This window comes from Triticum aestivum, chromosome 5A (genome assembly GCF_018294505.1).
Source record: "Triticum aestivum cultivar Chinese Spring chromosome 5A, IWGSC CS RefSeq v2.1, whole genome shotgun sequence".
Lineage (NCBI taxonomy): Eukaryota > Viridiplantae > Streptophyta > Magnoliopsida > Poales > Poaceae > Triticum > Triticum aestivum.
In genome coordinates this window covers 496,474,935-496,483,759 of record NC_057806.1, presented here as the reverse complement: position 1 = coordinate 496,483,759, position 8,825 = coordinate 496,474,935, and positions in this window count along the sequence as shown.

Genomic DNA, 8,825 nt, shown 5'->3' with positions numbered 1-8,825 from the left:
GTTCAGTTGCTAAGAGTAGTAACTCAAAACGGGAGTTGCAAAATAAACAGAGACTAGTTAAGGGCGAAGTGATGGTGTGAGTTGGGAGTGATTCTAAGGTTGATAAGATCACCATCGCACACTCCCTTTACCTTCGGGATTAGTGTTGAACCTAAAATAAATGTTATTTGGTGTTTGCGTTGAGCATAATATGATTGGATCATGTTTATTGCAATACGGTTATTCATTTAAGACAAATAATAATTGTTATTCTGTTTACATGAATAAAACCTTCTGAGGTCATACACCCAAGGTGAATGGGTTATTGAATCTCGATCGTAGTGATACACATATTCATAATATTGAAGCCAAAAGATGCAAAGTTAATAATGACAGTGAAACTTATATGTGGCAATGCCGTTTAGGTCATATTGGTGTAAAGCTCATGAAGAAACTACATGCTGATGGGCTTTTGGAATCACTTGATTATGAATCATTTGATGCTTGCGAACCATGCCTCGTGGGCAAGATGACTAAAACTCCGTTCTCCGGAACAATGGAGAAAGCAACTGACTTATTGGAAATAATACATACTAATGTATGCAATCCGATGAGTGCTGAGGCTCGCGGCGGGTATCGTTATTTTCTGACCTTCACAGATGATTTGAGCAGATATGGGTATATCTACTTGATGAAACATAAGTCCGAAACATTTGAAAAGTTCAAAGAATTTCAGAGTGAAGTAGAAAATCATCGTAACAAGAAAATAAAGTTTCTGCGATCTGATCATGGAGGAGAATATTTGAGTTATGATTTTGGTCTTCATTTGAAACAATGCGGAATAGTTTCGCAACTCACGCCACCTGGAACACCACAGCGTAATGGTGTGTCCGAACGTCATAACCGTACTTTATTAGATATGGTGCGATCTATGATGTCTCTTACCGATTTATCACTATCGTTTTAGGGTTATGCATTAGAGACAGCCGCGTTCATGTTAATAGGGCACCATCTAAATCCGTTGAGACGACACCATATGAACTGTGGTTTAGCAAGAAACCTAAGCTGTCGCTTCTTAAAGTTTGGGGCTATGATACTTATGTGAAAAAGTTTCAACCAGATAAGCTCGAACACAAATCGGAGAAATGCGTCTTCATAGGATACCCAAAGGAAACTGTTGGGTACACCTTCTATCATAGATCGGATGGCAAGATATTCATTGCTAAGAATGAATCCTTTTTAGAGAAGAAGTTTCTCTCGAAAGAAGTGAGTGGGAGGAATGTAGAACTTTATGAGGTAATTGTACCTTCTCCCGAATTGGAAAGTAGTTCATCACAGAAATCGGTTCCAGTGATTCCTACACCAATTAGTGAGGAAGCTAATGATGATGATCATGAAACTTTAGATCAAGTTACTACCAAACCTCATAGGTCAACTAGAGTACGGTGCGCACCGGAGTGGTACGATAATCCTGTTCTGGAAGTCATGTTACTAGACCATGACGAACCTACAAACTATTAGGAAGCGATGATGAGCCTAGATTCCGCAAAATGGCTTGAGGCCATGAAATCTGAGATGGGATCCATGTATGAGAACAAAGTATGGACTTTGATTGACTTGCCCGATGATCGGTGAGTCATTGAGAATAAATAGATCTTCAATAGGAAGACGGACACTGATAGTAGTGTTACTATCTACAAAGCTCGAATTGTCGCAAAATGTTTTCGACAAGATCAAGGTGTTGACTACGATGAGATTTTCTCACTCGTATCGATGCTTAAAAGTCTGTCCGAATCATGTTAGCAGTTGCCGCATTTTATCAAATCTGGCAAATGGATGTCAAAACTGCATTCCTTAATAGATTTCTTAAAGAAGAGTTGTATATGATGCAACCAGATGGTTTTGTCAAATCCTAAAGTTGCTAACAAAGTGAGCAAACTCCAGCGATCCAGTTATGGACTGGTGCAAGCATCTCAGAGTTGGAATATATGCTTTGATAAAGTGATCAAAGCATATGGTTTTATACAGACTTGCGGTGAAGCCTGTATTTACAAGAAAGTGAGTGGGAGCACTAAAACATTTCTGAAAAGTATATGTGAATGACATATTGTTGATCGTAAATAATGTAGAATTTTCTGGAAAGCATAAAGGAGCGTTTGAAAGGAGTTTTTCAAAGAAAGACCTCAGTGAAGCTACTTACATATTGAGCATCAAGATCTATAGAGATAGATCAAAACACTTGATATATTTTTCAATGGGTACATACCTTGACAAGTTTTTGAAGTAGTTCAAAATGGAACAGTCAAAGAAAGAGTTCTTGTCTGTGTTGCAAGGTGTGAAGTTGAGTAAGACACAAAGCCCGACCACGGCAGAAGATAGAGAGAGAACGAAAGTCATTCCCTATGCCTCAACCATAGGTTCTATAAAGTATGTCATGCTGTGTACTAGACCTATTGTATACCCTGCCCTGAGTTTGGCAAGGGAATACAATTTTTGATCTAGGAGTGGATCACTGGACATCGGTCAAAATTATCCTTAGAGGACTAAAGAAATATTTCTCAGTTATGGAGGTGATAAAGAGTTTGTCGTAAAGAGTTACGTTGATGCAAGCTTTGACACCAATCTGGATGACTCTAAGTCACAATCCGGATACATATTGAAAGTGGGAGCAATTAGCTAAAGTAGCTCCGTGCAGAGCATTGTAGACATAGAAATTTGCAAAATACATACATATCTGAATTTGATAGACCCGTTGACTAAACTTCTCTCACAAGCAAAACATGATCACACCTTAGTACTCTTTGGGTGTTAATCACATGGTGATGTGAACTAAGATTACTGACTCTAGTAAACCCTTTGAGTGTTGGTCACATGGCGATGTGAACTATGGGTGTTAATCACATGATGATGTGAACTATTGGTGTTAAATAACATGGCAATGTGAACTAGATTATTGACTCAAGTGCAAGTGGGAGACTGAAGGAAATATGCCCTAGAGGCAATAATAAAGTTATTATTTATTTCCTTATTTCATGATAAATGTTTATTATTCATGGTAGAATTGTATTAACCGGAAACTTAGTACATGTGTGAATATATAGACAAAACAAAGTGTCCCTAGTATGCCTCTACTTGACTAGTTCGTTTATCAAAGATGGTTATGTTTCCTAACCATAGACATGTGTTGTCATTTGATGAACGGGATCACACCATTAGGAGAATGATGTGATGGACAAGACCCATTCGTTAGCTTAGCATTATGACCGTTACAGTTTCATAGCTACTGCTTTCTTCATGACTTATACATGTTCCTCAGACTATGAGATTATGCAACTCCCAAATACCAGAGGAACACCTTGTGTGATATCAAACGTCACAACATAACTGTGTGATTATAAAGATGCTCTACAGGTGTCTCCGATGGTGTTTGTTGAGTTGCATAGATCGAGATTAGGATTTGTCACTCCGTGTATCGGAGAGGTATCTCTGGGCCCTCTCGGCGATGCACATCACCATAAGCCTTACAAGCATTGTGACTAATGAGTTAGTTGCGGGATGATGCATTACAGAACGAGTAAAGAGACTTGCCGGTAACGAGATTGAACTAGGTATTGAGATACCGACGATCGAATCTCGGGCAAGTAACATACCGATGACAAAGGGAACAACGTATGTTGTTATGTGGTTTGACCGATAAAGATCTTTGTAGAATATGTAGGAACCAATATGAGCATCCAGGTTCCGCTATTGGTTATTGATGGAGATGAGTCTCGGTCATGTCTACATAGTTCTCGAACCTGTAGGGTCCGCACGCTTAACGTTCGGTGACGATTTGTATTATGAGTTATGTGATTTGATGACCAAAGTTTGTTCGGAGTCCCAGATGAGATCGGGGAGATGACAAGGAGTCTCGAAATGGCCGAGACATAAAGATCGATATATTGGAAGGCTATATTCGGACATCGGAAAGGTTCCGAGTGATTCAGGTATTTTTCGGACTAGCGAGAGTTACGGGAATTTGTATTGGGCCTTAATGGGCCATACGGGAAAGGAGAAAAAGGCCTCAAGGGTGGCCGCGCCCCTTCCCCATGGACTGGTCCGAATTGGACTAGGGAAAGGGGGCGCCCCTTCCTTCCTTCTCCTTCTCCCTTCCCTTTTCCTATTCCATGTGGGAGGTGGAATCCTACTAGGGAGTCCTAGTAGGACTCCACACTTTGGGCGCGCCCTATGAGGGTTGGCCTCCTCCTCCCTCCATCCTTTATATATGTGGCCAGGGGGCACCCCATAGACACAAGTTGATCATTGATCCCTTAGCCGTGTGCGGTGCCCCCCTCCACCATAATCCACCTCGGTCATATCATCGTAGTGCTTAGGCGAAGCCCTGCGCCGGTAGCTTCATCATCACCGTCATCACGCCGTTGTGCTGACGAAGCTCTCCCTCGACACTCTGCTGGATCATGAGTTTGTGGGATGTCACCGAGCCGATCGAATGTGTGCAGGTCACGGAGGTGTCGTACTTTCGGTACTAGGATCGGTCGATCGTGAAGACGTACGACTACATCAACTGCGTTGCCATAACGCTTCCGCTTACGGTCTACGAGGGTACGTAGACAACACTCTCCCCTCTCATTGCTACGCATCACCATGATCTTGCGTGTGCATATGTTTTTTTTTGAAATTACCGCATTCCCCAATAGCTACATCAAAGCGGACACCGTTGTTTTGGTTGGTGCTCTTTTGATCTTGGGCGATCGTGTAAAATGTATTCCCATTTCTCTCATATCCTTTGTAAGTCAATACAGTCGAAAATTGTCCCCTGGACAACGAGTACAGCTCATCAGAAATAGTGTTGTCACCTCTGAGACATGTTTCCAACCAACCGTCGAAAGTCTTGATGTGTTCACATGTAATCCAGTCATCACACTGCTCCGGGTGTTTGGAGCACAGACTGTTCTTGTGTTCATCGAGATACGAGGTCACCAAGATAGAGTTCTGTAGAACTGTGTAGTGTGCTTGAGACCAAGAATGCCCATCCCTACATATTATTGAGTCCCCTCCTAGCGTGCCTTTTCAAGTCAGTCTCCCCTCATACCGCGATTTAGGGAGACAAATCTTCTTAAGGCCAGGAATGAAGTCAACACAAAACCCAATGACATCCTCTGTTTGATGGCCCATGGAGATGCTTCCTTCTGGCCTAGCACGGTTACGGACATATTTCTTTAGGACTCCCATGAACCTCTCAAAGGGGAACATATTGTGTAGAAATATGGGACCCAAAACGACAATCTCGTCGACTAGATGAACTAGGACGTGTGTCATGATATCGAAGAAGGATGGTGGGAACACCAGCTCGAAACTGACAATTCATTGCGCCACATCACTCCTTAGCCTTGGTATGATTTCTGGATCGATCACCTTCTAAGAGATTGCATTGAGGAATGCACATAGCTTCACAAGGGCTAATCGGACGTTTTCCGGTAGAAGCCCCCTCAATGCAACCGGAAGCAGTTGCGTCATAATCACGTGATAGTCATGAGACTTTAGGTTCTGAAACTTTTTCTTTGGCATATTTATTATTCCCTTTATATTCGATGAGAAGCCAGACGGGACCTTCATACTGAGCAGGCATTCAAAGAAGATTTCCTTCTCTTCTTTAGTAAGAACATAGCTGGCAGACCTTCATACTGCTTTGGAGGCATGCCGTCTTTTTTGTGCAAACGTTGCAGGTCCTCCCGTGCCTCCGGTGTGTCTTTTGTCTTCCCATACATGACCAAGAAGCCTAGCAGGTTCGTGCAAAGGATCTTCGTCACGTGCATCACGTCGATTGAATAGTGGACCTCTAGGTCTTTCCAGTAGGGTAGGTCCCAAAATATAGATTTCTTCTTCCACATGGGTGCGCGTCCCTCAGCGTCATTCGGAACAGATAGTCCGCCGAGACCCTTTCCAAATATTACGTGTAAATCATTGACCATAGCAAGTACGTGATCACCGGTACACATGGGAGGCTTCTTCCGGTGATCTGCCTCGCCTTTAAAATGCTTGCCTTTCTTTCGACATTGATGGTTGGTCGGAAGAAATCGACGATAGCCCAGGTACACATTCTTCCTGCATTTGTCCAAGTATATACTTTCGGTGTCAGCTAAACAGTGCGTGCATGCATGGTATCCCTTGTTTGTTTGTCCTGAAAGGTTACTGAGAGCAGGCCAATCGTTGATGATTACAAACAACAACGCATGCAGGTTAAATTCCTCCTGTTTGTGCTCATCCCACACACGCACACCGTTTCCATTCCACAACTGTAAAAGTTCTTCAACTAATGGCCTTAGGTACACATCCATGTCGTTGCCGGGTTGCTTAGGGCCTTGGATGAGAACTGGCATCATAATGAACTTCCGCTTCATGCACATCCAAGGAGGAAGGTTATACATACATAGAGTCACGGGCCAGGTGTTGTGATTGCTGCTCTGCTCCCCGAAAGGATTAATGCCATCTGCGCTTAAACCAAACCATACGTTCCTTGGGTCACCTGCAAACTCAGCACGGTACTTTCTCTCGTTTTTTCTCCACTGCGACCCGTTAGCGGGTGCTCTCAACTTCCCGTCTTTCTTACAGTCCTCTCTGTGCAATCGCATCAACTTAGCATGCTCTTCGTTTCTAAACAGACGTTTCAATCCTGGTATTATAGGAGCATACCACACCACCTTGGCAGGAACCCTCTTCCTGGGAGGCTCACCGTCAACATCACCAGGGTCATCTCGTCTGATCTTATACCGCAATGCACCGCATACCGGGCATGCGTTCAAATGCTCGTACGCCCCGCGGTAGAGGATGTAGTCATTAGGGCATGCATGTATCTTCTGCATCTCCAATCCTAGAGGGCATACGACATTCTTTGCTGCGTATGTACTGTCAGGCAATTCGTTATCCTGTGGAAGCTTCTTCTTCAATATTTCTAGTAGCTTCTCAAATCCTTTGTCAGGCATATAGCATTCTCTGCCTTCCACTGCAGCAATTCCAGTACAGTACCGAGCTTTGTGTTGCCATCTTCGCAATTGGGGTACAACCCTTTTTTGTGATCCTCTAACATGCGATCGAACTTCAGATTCTCCTTTTGACTTTCACAATGTCTCCTTGCATCAACAATGACACGGCGGAGATCATTATCGGGCACATCGTCTGGTTCCTCTTGATCTTCAACAGTTTCCCCTATTGCAACATCACTGTATTCAGCGGGCACATAGTTGTCATCGTCCTCTTCTTCTTCGTTGTCTTCCATCCTAACCCCTATTTCTCCGTTCTTGGTCCAAACATTATAGTGTGGCATGAAATCCTTATAAAGCAGGTGGATGTGAAGGATTTTCCGGTTAGAGTAAGACTTCGTATTCCCACATATAGGGCATGGACAACACATAAAACCATTCTGTTTGTTTGCCTCAACCACTCCGAGAAAATTATGCACGCCCTTAATGTACTCGGAGGTGTGTCTATCACCGTACATCCATTGCCCGTTCATCTGCGTGCATTATATATAATTAAGTGTGTCAAAAACCATTATAGAACATCATGGATAGGTAAGTGACCAAATTAATAGAAGTTCATCATCACATCAAAACCAAAGTATATACATAGTTCTCATTGAACAAAATATAGCTCTCTAGAGCATCTAATTAAACCATACATTGAAACTATGTAAAACATTTCAATGCAACAACAACTGAAATCATAATCGCAACCATGGTAACAATTGATCCAACGGGATAATGATACCAAGCCTCGGTATGAATGACATACTTTCTAATCTTTCTAATCTTCAAACGCATTGCATCCATCTTAATCTTGTGATCATCGACGACATCCGCAACATGCAACTCCAATATCATCTTCTCCTCCTCAATTTTTTTTAATTTTTTCCTTCAAGTAATTGTTTTCTTCTTCAACTAAATTTAACCTCTCGACAATAGGGTCGGTTGGAATTTCCGGTTCACATACCTCCTAGATAAATAAAATCTATGTCATGTTGGTCGGCATAATTGTCATAAACAATAAATGAACCGAATAGTTATAAAAGATAATATATACCACATCCGAATCATAGACAGGACGAGGGCCGACGGGGGCGGATACCAAAACCATCGCACTATATAATAACAAGCAATAATAAAATTAAGAAAATTAGACAAGTATCTATCTAATCATACAAGTAAGAATATCTTTTTCTTTCAGAAAGAAGATAAGAACAAGAGGCTCACCACGGTGGTGCCGGCGACGAGATCGGCACGGGCGATCAACGATAGTGAAGACGGGGACGGGACGTGACAGACCGCTAAACCTAGACAAATCTTGAGGAAAATGGAGTTTGGAGGTCGAGCTTCGAGAGGAGAAAGCTTAACTAGTGTGGCTTGAGCATTTCATCGAACACCTCATGTGCATAGGAGGTGAGCTAGAGCACCATAAAGCTCTCCCCTCACTGGCCAGAAAAAACAGAGCAGTGTGGAGTGCTCTGCTCGCCGGTGATGGGGTATATATAGGCACCTCATTGGTACCGGTTTGTGGCTGGAACCGGGACTAAAGGCCCCCCTTCTGTCCCGGTTCCAGCCACGAACCGAGACCAATGGCCCACATCCATTGGTCCCAGTTCGTGCCTGAAACCAGGACAAAAGGGTCCAGACGAACCGGCACCAATGCCCCATGAGGCCCGGCCGGCCCCTTAGGCTCACGAACCGGGACGTATCCATTGGTCCCGGTTCGTGACTGAACCGGGACTAATGGGCTGGCCAGGCCTAAACCTAAGCCCTATTTTCTACTTGTGTCTAGATTATGTGGCCCATATAGTAATCGGCAACTCA